At 39.3% G+C, this 13,751-nt stretch overlaps 1 pseudogene; it reads right to left on the reverse strand.

The window, feature by feature from the left end:
• Positions 1–12,472: 12,472 nt before the first annotated feature.
• On the reverse strand, positions 12,473–13,130 carry LOC114052751 (annotated as a pseudogene).
• Between the last annotated feature and the right edge of the window lie 621 nt (positions 13,131–13,751).

The following is a 13,751-nucleotide window of genomic DNA, read 5'->3' on the forward strand; positions in this document are numbered from 1 at the left end:
GGCAGGTGGTTGGCAATTGGTGTTAGTGTTGCTAGACATACTAAGTCTCTTCCCCACAGTGGAAAATGGAACCCTGGATTATGGCTTCTGGGACTAGGCTGGTCACCATGGAAGCAGGGCTATTCCAGGGGTTCTTGGGCTTACCAGCTCATTCACTGGTGGTAGTTGGTTGGTATCATTGGTGTCAGGATGGTGGGCCTTTTCTCCAAAAGAGATACTCAACACGATGAGGCCTATGAAGACAGAGTTGGAATCAGGGCCAAGTGATCAGGGAGGTACTGCTATTCCCCTAAAGCTCTAGGACTATATCTAGCAGTGATAAGATCAAAGGAGGGTTGTTTTGTTTTAAGGTTGTGGGAGACAAGGGTGTGTTTGTAGGCAGCTGATCTAAGCCAGATGACCTCAACTTATTTAGAGCAACTAGGTTCTTCTTTATTATCTCCTCCTCAGACGAAGAGTGCCCCTGAAAGAGTACTAGTACTATAATCTGGCATCTAGTTGTGGCACACTTGATAGTTGTATCCTGCCTAAAATCATTAATTGGTTCTGTGAAAAACAGCACTGGGTAAAACAGTGTAATGGGTTACCTAAAATTCAGATATAAATAATTAAATTAAGTCTTTAAGATACTTGTGACCATATAATTTTTTTAATTAAAAAAATTTAATTAACAAATATCTATTTTCCTCTCCCATTTTCTCCTCTTTGTTGAAAAAAAAAAGGCAACACAAAACCCTTGTAATAAATATGCACGGCCAAGGAAAACAAATTCCCAGATAGGTCACATCCAAAAATACATATCTTTATCTGAGTCTATCACCCCTTTGACAGAGAGTGGGGGATATGTTTCATCATCAGCCCTCTGGAATTGTGGTTGATAATTACATAGATTAGAGTTTCCAAGTCTTTTGAAGTTGTTTGTCTTCACAATGTTCATGTTACTTTCCTGGTACTGCTCACTTCACTCTGCGACAGTTCATACAAGTCTTGCCAGGTTTCTCTGAAACTGTCCCCTACTCATTTCTTATGGCATGATAATATTCCATTATATTCACATACCAAAACTTGTTCAACCATTCCTCCAATTGATGGTCAGCCCTTAGTTTCTACTTCTGTGTCTCCACAAAAAGACCTACTGTAAATGTTTTTGTACATATGGTTCTTTTTCCTCTTTCTTTAGTGTATAGGACTTAGGGTGGTATCATTGGGTTACAGTTTAATGTCTTCAGGGGCATAGTTCCAAATTGTTTTCCAGAATGTTTGAATCAATTCATAGCTCCTTCAAAAATGTATTCATGTACCAGTTTTCCCATAGTCTCTCCAACATTTGTCATTTTCCATTTTTTGGTCAACTTTGCTCATCAGATGGGTAGAACTTTATAATTGTTTTAATTTGAATTTCTATAATTATTAGTGATTTTGGAGCATGTTTTCATATGGCTATTGATAGCTTAGATTTCTTTCTCTGAAAACTGCCTATTCATATCCTTTAATCTCTTATCAATCACAGAATGACTCTTATTCTTGTAAATTTGAATCGGTTCCTTACGTAGCTTGAAAATGAGAACCTTATCAGAGAAATTACTGCAGATATGTTTTTTTTTCCTCAATTATGTTTCCCTTCTAATTTTAGTTGCATTGGTTTTATTTCTTCAAAAACTTAAATTTTATAAAATCAAAACTATCTGTTTTCTCTTCAATGAATCCTCTCTATCCTTCATCTGGTCACAAACTGTTCTCCTCTTCATAGATCAGAAAGTTCATTTCTTTTTCCCTCCTCTAATTTGTTTATTATGGCACCCGATGGGTATATGGTGTGAGTAATTGATCTATACTTAGTTTCTGCCAGTCTGCTTTCCAGTTTTCCTAGCATATGTAATCTTTAGAATGGAATATTGATTCACTCATATCAGCTTCCTCCTTCACCACACAGAACTTCCAGGGGTTTTCACCTAACAGTAAGGATAAGGAGAGAGTTGCCTACGTACAAACCTCTTCACATATGGCTTACTTGTCCATGGTGGCTGTGGGAGTATGGAGTTCAGTTGTTGTTGTATAAGTCTTCCCAGGCTCTATGGTGGTCAGGAGCGTGTGTGTGTGTGTGTGTGTGTGTGTGTGTGTTCATGTGTGTATGTGTGTGTGTGTGTGTGTGTGTGACAGACAGAGACAGAGAGAGGGAGGGAAAAGGGAAAGAGAGAGGAAAGAGAGACAAAGAGACAGAGACAGAGACAGAGAAGAAAGAGAGACAGAGAGACAGAGAGAGAGAGAGAGAGAGAGAGAGAATGAGGTTTGGCATGGGACTCCAGATTTTGAAAGCTAGTAATGTGATGATATCCAAATAGATACTAAAAAGACTTCCCGCCTTCAAAAAAAAAATAACATGATTGAGAAAATATCATATCAATGGTAAAGATTCCAATTCTACTTTTTGCATCTTGTTAATTTTTCAGCATGGTTTTAATGCACTGAGCCCACAAGAACACGGGTATTGTCACAACTAATGGCACTATTAATCTATTTAATACCTACTTCTATGGTTTAAAATTTAAAAGGATCATTTAAAGTAGAACCTGAGATAAATAGTTTGAGGTAGGCAATACAACGATAACAATTAGAACAGAACAATTCCCGTATCTCCTCAGGTTGTCTCATTGTCCTGTAGCATAAGATTTGATTGTCCTTCTCATTACTTTAGCCTGGCTAGCTGAAGAAATCATTAATGCTCAGGTCTCTAAGGCAGTCATTTTAGTCATTGCTCATTGGAATCTCTCTCTAGGAAAAATGAATTTTTCTGAGTTATAAACTACTTCCTGTCACTGACCCTCTCACCCTTCAAGTTTTCAGTCCATAGTTCCCTACTCTTCCTTATCCTAAAATAGGGATCTGATAGAAAAAATTTTTTAAGAGTCATGGGTTCTCCCTTGGAATTTCTCTATATCCCCGAACATATCTGTAAATTCATATTTGATATCTGTGAAAAATGGTTGGTCCAGGGGGGAGCTAGGTGGCACAGTGGGTAGAGCACCAGCCTTGGAGTCAGGAAGACCTGAGTTCAAATCTGGCCTCAGACCAAACACTTGACACTTACTAGCTGTGTGACCCTGGGCAAGTCAGTTAACCCCAATTGCCTAAAAAAAAAAATAAATAAATTTTTAAAAAAATGGTTGGTCCAATGACTGGTTGACTATTTATTAAACATTCCTAGTACCCTTAGTATACAAAACATTCAGAAGATATAGCCATTGATTTAAAGATAACTGAGATCAATAAGTATTTCTTGACTATCTACTACAAACCCACTGGAGATGATGAGGTCACCAGGTAAAATAATGTAGAGAAAACAAAAGAGGACCCAAGACAGAATCTTGGATGACCCACAATTAGTGGCTGTGATATTCAGCAAATGACACTGAGAAGGGCAGACTGAAAACCAAGAGGGAGAAATGCCATGAAAATCCAGAGAAGAGAAAGAATGTAGGAAGAGAGGATGGTCAAATACCTAAAATTCTCTTTTATGCATGTCTAAAATAGAACTCATTTTCTTTCCCCAAAACCCACCAATTTCACCTATTCTGTCAAGAACACCACTATCCTTCTGAAACCTCAGTATCATACTCAACTCCTTACTTTTCCTCATCGTACATACCCAATCAGTCCCAAGCCTATGTTTTTCTGGCAATATCTGGAAATAGTCTTTTTTATGTGCCTTCACATGCTTTGATAGGAGCAAGCAGGCCTTTGTCTTTTTCTGCAACCTTTGTGTCAGGGATTCTCACCACATAAAAGACTCAGGTTCACTTCAGGAAATTTCTCATGTCTCTACCTTAGAGCCCCCACCCAGAAAATCAATGTACTGATGCCAATTTTTTTTGCAAGCTCACTATTCACACAATTAAATGTAATATGGGTGAGAATTACCTTACTCTTAATGGGAGCTTTCAAATGCAGCTTCAGGTCCACAGTGACGAGGGCCTGCTGTTCACTGGAGAAAGCCTGGACTTCCTATGGAGGCTTTTATTTGGATGCAGGCTTCACATCAGGTGGCATGAACCTGAAAAAAAAAAAAGAAAAAGAAGAGAGAGAAAAACAATAGGAAAAAAAGGAGACAGGAAGCAACTTGAAGAAAGGATTGGACTCTTGTGTCTGAGGAGACCTGGAGTGCTTCTGAATGGCCAGAGAAGACAGCGCAGGGCTGTGGTCAGAATGGAGAGGCAGAAGGGGAAAGGCTCCCTCAGCATCCCCTAAACCAGGAGTCCCTGGAAGAATCCTGATGATGCCAGAGCCAAGCCATGAAGTTTCAGCAGGTTCAAGCCTGTCCTCAAAAGGTAGCAGATCTCTATTATAATAATAATAGCAATACTAATAGCTAATTAGTGGGTAGCTAGATGGTACAGTGGATAGAATGCTGCTGAGCCTGGAGTCAGGAAGACTCATCTTCATAAGTTCAAATCTAGCCTCAGACACTTACTAGCTGTGTGACCCTGAGCAAGTCATTCAACCCTCTTCGCCTCAGTTTCCTCATCTGTAAAATGAGCTGGAGAAGGAAATGGCAAACCTCTTCCATCTCTTTGCCAAGAAAACCCTAAATGGGGTCACAATTAAATAGCAACAACAAATTTCAGTTGGGCCTTCAAGATTACACAGGAAATGGCAAGCTACTCCACTATCTTTGCCAAGAAAACCTCAAATGGGGTCAAGGGCAGTAGGACATGACTGAAACAACTCAAAACACCAACAAAAATATCTAATAATGTGCCAGGCACTGTGCCAACAACCCTTGGAGGTAGATGCTATTATTATCTCCATTTTACAGATGGGAAAATTGAGGCAAACAGAATTAAATGACTCATTCAGGATCACACAGCTAGTATGTGTCTAATGACAAATTTGAACTCTGGTCATCCCAACTCCAGGCCCAGTGTTCTATCCACTGCACCACTATTCTAGCCCCTGATAGGGTGTTATGACAACTAGAATCGATTGGGTTTCCCTGCTCTCTCTTTTTTTTTTTTACAAAATGTATTTTTATTTTAAAGTTAAATACACAATAACAAAAACATACAAGCTCAAATATTGAAATTTAAATACAAAATAAGAGAAGAAAAAAATTGCCACGTGCATAGCAGAACATGAAAGGATTCAAAATATACAACAATAAATTTCCATTTCAAGAAAGCCTGTATAATAAATACTATGCATCATGTTCAAAGCTGTCCATCTTTTCTTTGCTTCCTTGTAAGTTTTCTTTTGTTCTCTGCTGTGCATCTTTTACTTTGTTCTTTTTTTCTCACTTCCTCCCTTCTTTCCCCCAAGAAGGCTATAATTAAGCACAGATATAGATAGAGATATATAGACATATATGTGTGTGTGCATATATACACACACATATATACAGAAAGATGTATATATATACATTCATATACTTACATACACATACATATACTTATATATCTATAATCATACTCATATATAGACATATACATTCATATGCATCTATGTAAGACCATACTATACTTATTTGTCTTCTTTTATAAATTTTCCCTGGGAAATTTCTACCCAATTTCCACTTTAGGAAGGTATTTGAGATTATAGACATTTGTATATGGGGCAGGATGACTCTATTGCTTGATTCCATTCCTGGCTCTTTATACTACTTTTACATATTCATTAAATGCTTTTACTATTGGATTGATGTCTCTTACAGATTAAGTCTTATTGGATGGGGACACCAGCTGTGATTTGCATAATTACTCCAAACAGCCCAATAAACCTAGGAAAAGTATCAAGAGGATCTCCAGAATCATATTTCTCAGAAATCTCCAAGGACTGTGTTATATAATAAAGTTTTGTTGACAAGTTAGAGAAATTCTCAACATTGGTTTTAGAAAATAAAAGCTATCTCCAGGAACCAACCCTCTCCAAAATGTATGTATAGTATCTGTCTTGACTTTGGCAAGGTTCTCAACAAGAACCACCTTTTACAAGTACTCCAAGGCTCCAGGGTATGAGGCATTTCCCTGGTTTTTGATTCTCTTGAAATGTTGCACGGCTCACCAGGTAGAACAGAGAATTAGCCTCCATTGTGGCTTCTCCTACATTTCTGTAAAATTACCCAGAGTCAATACCCAGCCAATGTCAGGCATTGCTCTTCAGGCCCAGTTTGTCAGTGGGTTCCATTTTCATCCTTTAAAAAGAAAAGGCTGGGGCAGCTAGGTGGCGCAGTGGATAGAGCACCTGCCTTGGATTCAGGAGGACCAGTTCAAATCCAGCCTCAGACACATAACACTTAGTAGCTGTGTGACCCTGGGCAAGTCACTTAACCCCATTGCCTAGCCAAAAAAAAAATAGAAAGAAAAGAAAAAGCTACAGAGTATTCCCAGTCCAATAAGGGGGCATAATTATCTCTGATACACTAGCAATGAGCTACCAGAGTGGGAACTTCCATTTATTGAGGTTATTTGTCATTGCTTCTAAACCCTAGTCTCATAAAAGCTTATTTGGGAATCAATAATTTCACCACCTCACCATCCTTTTCTAAGAATCAACACTAGATTTACATATAATCTAGAAGTAGTGGGAGGGAGGGGCAGAGAGGGTGTGATAGGAAAAGGCTCAATTGCTCAAGTGAGAATTACTCACTAGTCTCACCCTCTTTTTGTCTCAGTGTCTGTGTCACAATCCTCAGCTCTCCCAAAATCTAGGGTGCATATCCAGCTATACAGTTTTCTTCTCATTCTCTGTCATGTTATTTTCTATAAAGGTTCCCATCATTTCTATCCCAGCAACCAGTTCCCTTTTTTTTTTTTTTTTTTTGGTAATAATCAAACTTAGGCTATAATTTACCGTTGTTTGTTCCTCTATCTTTTAAAGCATCAAATTATTAGGAAGCTAATAAATTTATTAGCTGTGGTTCTGCTTTTGGCATAGAGTACACTCTAACAGATGCCTGAGTAATTAAATTAATTACTGTATCTTGCCCTTGTGACAGTCATCTGAACTACAGATAGAGATCCGTTCCCTGAACTTTTCTTGCATTTCCTCTTTTTTTTGCCCAGGTAAAATATTCTGATGACAATATCACTTCTGTTTCTTCCTCTTCACCACTTCTCTCTCCTCTGGTTCCTGGTTTTCCTCACATGAGTATCTTGTTAACAGACAATATTATTTCACCTCCACCTCTGCCACCCTTTTATTTGTTTCTATCAAACAAGGCATACCATTCTAGCGTCATATTCTCACTATGATGTTATCCCATTGAATCTCAAAATTTGTCTCCTTAGTTCATCCTTCTTGTTTACCCACATTTGGTACATTTGTGTAGAGACAATTGAAGCCATGGGTTTCATTGTTGGTTCATTTCTTGAAGTTTGATTTCTGTGTACTTTTGGGCATCTCTGTGCTTGGCATCTTGATACCTTCTGACTCCTACTAAGAATTGGTTATATTTTAATCCACAGTGCCTCTTCCAATTTCTAGAGGCATTTTCTTTCCCTCAGATGTTCTAACCAGTTCCTGATGGGGATGATTATGAGTGAGTCTCGTATTCAAAGAAAACTGAAGTAATTTCAAGGTCTCCTGAGGAAGTACTTGTGACCAAAATAAAGCCACTCTCACTGACTTAGTAATGCATGAATTTCTATCATTTGAAATTCATTCCTTTGACTTAAAACTTTGTCTTCTCTTATCATGTAAACATTGAGGAATTTTATCAGTTGTTTACAGCTCAAGCTTGTGTGAATCTATCAAATCCTTTCCAAAGACCAAGTTATTGAAAGTGGTTACAGAATATGAGTACACCAGGCAACGAAGTGCAAGGATAAAAAAGAAAATTTATTTTGGCAGAGGAAGTTATTACCAGCAGAGAGAAAGACACAGAAAGAAAAGACTATGACTTCACCTTTTTTATAGTTTTCCTTGTCCTAGAGATGATTTTTCAGACAAGAATGTTTTCATCTTCCAAGTAGCAAGCCCTTTGTTGGTGACTGTAGAATCAGTGAAGAGAATTTAATTCTCTCCAACTGAAAGAAATGCTTTTTCAAAGGAATAAACTTCAGCAGATCTGCCAGCATGTCAAGAGTGGTCTTATCAGACACATCTGTGGAACCAACACATTTGGTTCATGTGGTGGGCACAATACAATAAGAGAATGTATTTAAGAAAACACAATGCGTATTTAAGAAATATACTTTGTGAGAGAAATGGCATTTTTTAAAAACAAATCAGGAAAAGTAACTGGATCAGATCAAGTACATACTAAGAAGTCCATACTGAAGGCAACACATTATTAAGGCATTTAGAGGAACTGGTTCTCAAGTTATCTGAAAGAGGAAAAAATTCCAAAGGGACAGAAAAGATCACAGTGTGCTCACAAAAAGAACTGAATGTCCCACAGACATCTTAAACTAAATATGTCCCTAGGTGACTAATTACCTTCCCCTTTCCCCTACCCCATTCCCTAAATCTTGTTGTTCTGTTGTTTCAGTTGCGTCAGACTCTTCACGACCCCATTTGGGGTTATACTGAAGATACTGAAATGTTTTGCCATTTCCTTCTCTGGCTCATTTTAAAGACAAGGAAACTGAGGCAAACAGAGTTAAGTGACTTGTCCAGGGCCACATAGCTAGTAAGTGAGGTTGAGTTTGAACTCAGGTGTTCCTGATTCCAGTCCTGGCACTCTATCCATTGCACCACCTAGTGTACCACCATCCTCCCAGTCACCCAGGCTTACAACTTGGGTATCATCTTCAACTCCTCATTTTCTCTCACCCCTCCCCCACCCCCAATCAATTGCCAAGTCCTGTTCCATCTTCATAATATCTCTCACACTGGCCCCCTCCTTTCCTTTGACAGCATCACCACTTGATTCAGGCACCTTCAGGTCTTCTTCATGTCACATCTGGACTATTTTAATGTTATTCCGCTTGGTCTCCCTCCCTCATCTCTCCCCATTCCAGTCATCTCCCACTCATCTATCAAATTGATCTCACTAAAGCTCAGATCTGACCATGTCAGCCTCCTCTACCCCAATTCAATAAATTCTAGTGGCCCCCTCTTACCTTTCTGGATAGGTATAAGAAGCCTTTCTTGATCCCCCTTGGTATTAGTGCATTCTCTCTGTTGATTATCTCCCATTTATTCTGTATATATCTTGTTTGTACACAGTTGTTTGTATCACATGGTGAGCTCCTTGACAGAAAGGACAGGGTTTTGGTTTGTTTTGTTTTTCTTTCCCCCCCTTTCTTCGAATTCCCAACACTCAGCACAGTGCCTGGCATGTAGTAGGTGCTAAATAAATGCTCATTGACTTGTCCTACCACAGTTTTATGCATTCATTTGTTCATTCATTGCCCTTGTGCTGACATATCAGCATGGTCTGAGATAACTATCTCTGCTACTGTCTCAGCTTTATAATTCTTAAAAGAATTTTTAATAGGAAAAATAGAATCTGAATTTCTTTACCCCTTTTTAACTTAGCTCATGTAAAGTATAACCTCTGGATACAAAATCTACTCCTGACCAATTTGATTGGATTACAATTCTGCCTTTAACAAAACCAGAAACTTCTCTCTTTAGGTAGAAATCTGAAATATTCAGCTGTGCTTTGGAATCAAAGGAAAAGGAAAATGGTGTTCTAATGAGGAAATCTGAAGAGTATTAAAATTGAGTCATTCATTAGAAGAGGCTTTTGTGAACTTGTTACAGGTTCTTCATTAGCAGAGGGCTTTTAAGAGAGTATAAAGAGCTTTTTAATGCAAAATGAAAAATTCATCTTGTTTCCATATTTTCTAAACATCTGACATCATGAAATAAACAGACATAAAATCATTACTTGCTTCCAGTTTATCCAAAGATTTTAAGCAACACTTCTGTATGAATCAGAAATTTCAGCAATTCATTTATTACTGTTTCCTTTTGTTTCCTACAAATGTAATCTCACACACAAAAACCATTTTATTACTGTGTGTAAACATGCTTGATTAACTCCTAACTTACTCAGAATTTACAAGGCAATCCCGGTCTATTTGTAAAGCACATATAACAGTCCTAAGGGCCTTTGACAAAGATCAGATTTCAGGGAAAACAATGCAAATGCAGAGAAAGAATCTTAATCTTCCTTAAATACTAAATGGCCCTGGGGCCAACACCTTTGAATGATTCATTCCTGGCTGCTTGAAAGCCACTTTGGAGGTGAAGACTTTATACTTCCTCTGGCTTGATCTGAGGTCAATATTCACACAACCTTGTGCAGCATAGAGCCTATATCTCCCCCAAACCAGGCACACACTCTACCCCAACAATGTGAATGATGGATTCCATATCCTGAAAGGAACAGTTCAAATACCCAATCAGTGAGAATACCAATATGAGACAATTGAGAAACTAATGAGGTGAAAAACTCTTCAATCATTGAAGAGGGAAGAAAAAAAAATTACTCCATCACCATAGAAACCAATATAGCCAAAATGATTCCCATTCCATAGCCCTACATCAATTCTTTGGTAATAGGAAGAAACAAAGAAGAAAGGAACACATTTCTTAGAATCCAGGATGTATACCTGGGGAGATCATTTAGTTTTTTGTTAAGTTATTTTTCAGTCATATCTGATTCTTCATGACCCCATTTAGGGTTTTCTTGGCAAATATACTGGTTTGATATTTCCTTTTCCAGCTCATTTTACAGATGAAAAAACTGAGTCAAACATGGTTAAGTGACTTGTCCAGGGTTACACAGGTAGTATGTGTCTGAGGCCAGATTTGAACTCAGGAAGATGAGTCTTCCTAATTCCAGGCACAGCACTCTATCCAAGTCAACTAGCTGCTCTCTCATCTAGTCTACACCAGCTTTAAGCCTTGTATTCCAATCAGAGGCATTTTGATTTCCAGATCGATAGGAGAAAGGAAGAGGAATGAAACTCCTAGTCATGCTTCTAGATTTTTCCAGTGCCCCTTCTAGACAGGGCAGGGCTAGAGCAACAGTTTATCTATGCACTGGCCCTTCTGAACCCTAGGGGGCAGTTATGGTGTGGAAGGGAGAACTGAAGAGCGACTGAGACACCAGTGTTTGAGCATGGGAAAGAAAGATTCTATCACAAATTTAAACACGCTAGAGCCAAGCCAGAGAAAGGACAGGGCAGGAGAGAAAGACTCACAGTAGCCATGTCTGCGTCCGATCTCTCCCAGCTAGAATCATAGGTCAATAAAACTTATTTCCCCAGACTCCTTTGAAGAATACTGTATTGTTGATAGTTGGGCAATGATTCAGGGAGGTTGCACCAGATGGTCCTGAAACATCTTTATATGCATGCAATAAACCCATCACCAAGAGGAATGGGTGGGCTCACTCCACCCCACCCCACCCCAACTTTCACACATAGCTCAGTCTACCATTTTGTGATTCTTTTCTCCCTTCAAAACTAACTACCCTTATGACACATCTTTAAAATGTTTTCATTAAAAGCTTAATATTGAATATCAATGCAACCAACCAGACTTGTCCAGTAACTTTTACATTTAAATTAATTTCATCATATGAGGTATCATAACACTATTTCAGTCATCCCTCCAAGTCAGTATTCTTTCTCCTTTTAGTTTCATTTACTTTCCCTAATGTGATCCCAGTTAGCATGCACGCCATTATTTTAATTCTGCTCTTTTTTACTTTGAGTTATCTCATAAAGTTCTTTTCCCATTTCCTTTATAACAGGGCATTGAAAGTCAGTTTTGATAGCAAAAATGAAATCTCTAACACCTCTCTCCTTAAGCTCCTGTAAGCACTGAAGTAGTTAGTACAATAATAAAGAGCAGTCTGCTATTCCTTTTTCCTAGCAGTTAGGCGGTGTAGTGAATAGAGCCCTAGACTAGAGAAGACTTGAGTTCAAATCCAGCTTCAGACATATACTTAGCTGTGCAATCCTGGGCAAATCATTTCACCTGCTTGCCTGTTTCCTGAACTGTAAAATGGAGATAGGCTCACATCTACCTTGTGAGCCTCGATTGAGGTATTTGTAAAGTTTAGCAAAGTGCCTGGCGCTTAGTATGCACTATATAAATGATTGTTCCTTTCCTTTCCTGAAAAAGGAAGGAGTAGAATTTTTATGAAAAGTGAGCACATGAAGGCAGTGACCGGATATGGGCCTTCGGGGTTCCCATCACTCCTAGACCTAAACAGCAGTAGAGAGAGCACTTGAGGAACTGCCCCCTCCACCACTACCATGATTGGGGGGGGGGGGGGGGCGTTTAAAGGTAAGGGCTACTTAACCATGTAGATACCATCAGATGAGAGTGGCTGGAGCTTCCCGAATGAAGAATGATGATGATGACATTTTCTCCTCTCCCATTTTCATTTACCCTTCCTCTCTTTGGGAAGTTTGGGGGGGGGGCATCAGAAAAGAGAGGACAGAGGAGGAAGTTTCCTTTGTTGGTGACTTCCCTCTCAGCCCACAGTCCTATTCAGATGCTCCTTCTCTTGTGTCTAAAGGCTCCAGGGATGAGGAACCTGCGGCTTCGAGGCTGCAGGTTCTCTACGCCTGGAACGCTGTATCCCAGCATGTCCGGATTCTCTCCTTGCACAAATACATACATTGGTGCTCGGCTGTCGCAGGTTTATTCTCCATTTCTGTACAGCTAAGAAGATATTTGCAGCATACAGGGTTGTCACCAAAAAGCCAAAAACCGCAGCAACGATTTCTGCTCCAGCTGGCTTTATGGTGCAAAGCAGCAAGTACTACAGAGGAAATAAAGAAGAAGGTGTTGGGTCCACCGTTAACCAAATCTGTAATGTTCCAGATGATCAATGATATTCCGGTGTAAAGATTGAGACTGAACATAAGCAGCAAAATTCCAGTTATTACAAATGCTTTACAACTCAGAAATCCAAAGCAATAGACCCCTTCACACGGGGAATATTCCATGATAATCTCTAGGCAGAGAAATGCAGTCAGTGCCAGTATCACCTGGGTGAGCTTGAAGCGACACGGGGCACGGGGCAGGTAGTCTGCAGTGGAGGATGCCCAGCCCGCAGCGCTGGTTCAGGGGCTCCGTGGTGGGTTAGTAGGGGCTGCTGGTCCCCGAGACAGTGGAGATGCTGAGGCGTCGCCTTCAAAGCGTTCTGGTTCCTCATGGCTCCGCATGCTGGTCACCTTCTGAGAGAAGACTCTCTCACTTTTTCCATTTGTATCTTCAGTGTTTGTAAGGTACTGTGCTTCTCACATTTTTTTTAAAGGAGGCAGTTAAGTAACTTGCCCAGGGTCACACAGCTAGGTAAGTTCTTAATAAAAACTTTTGCATTCATTCAAGTAAACACTGTGTCAGCTTAATAGTTTTTCAAGTAAACTATCATAGACAGGTGCTACGGTGGATAATGTTGGATTTATGATCAGAAAGAAAGACCCAAGTTCAAATCCTGCTTCAGACACTTAGCTTTGTGACCCTGGGCCTTTTTTTTCTCATCTGTAAAATGGGGATTATAACACCTACTTCACAGAGTGATTGTGAGGAATAAATGAAATGCCATATGTAAGGCACTTTTCAAACCTTAAAGCTAGCTTATTATGTCCTCAGCAAAAAGGGATAGTTTTGTATCTTCTGTGCCTGTCTTTGTGTCTTTAATTTTCCCCCCTTACACTATAACTAGCTTTTTTCTAGAACTATGTCAAATAATAGTGGGGAATAGAGGAAATCCTTGCTTTTCCCCTTTGTTTATTGGGGAAATTTCCAGTATTTCTCCACTGCATGCAATACAAGCTTTTGCC

The sequence above is a fragment of the Vombatus ursinus genome, unplaced genomic scaffold (genome assembly GCF_900497805.2).
Source record: "Vombatus ursinus unplaced genomic scaffold, bare-nosed wombat genome assembly UNPS02014809.1, whole genome shotgun sequence".
Classification (NCBI taxonomy): domain Eukaryota; kingdom Metazoa; phylum Chordata; class Mammalia; order Diprotodontia; family Vombatidae; genus Vombatus; species Vombatus ursinus.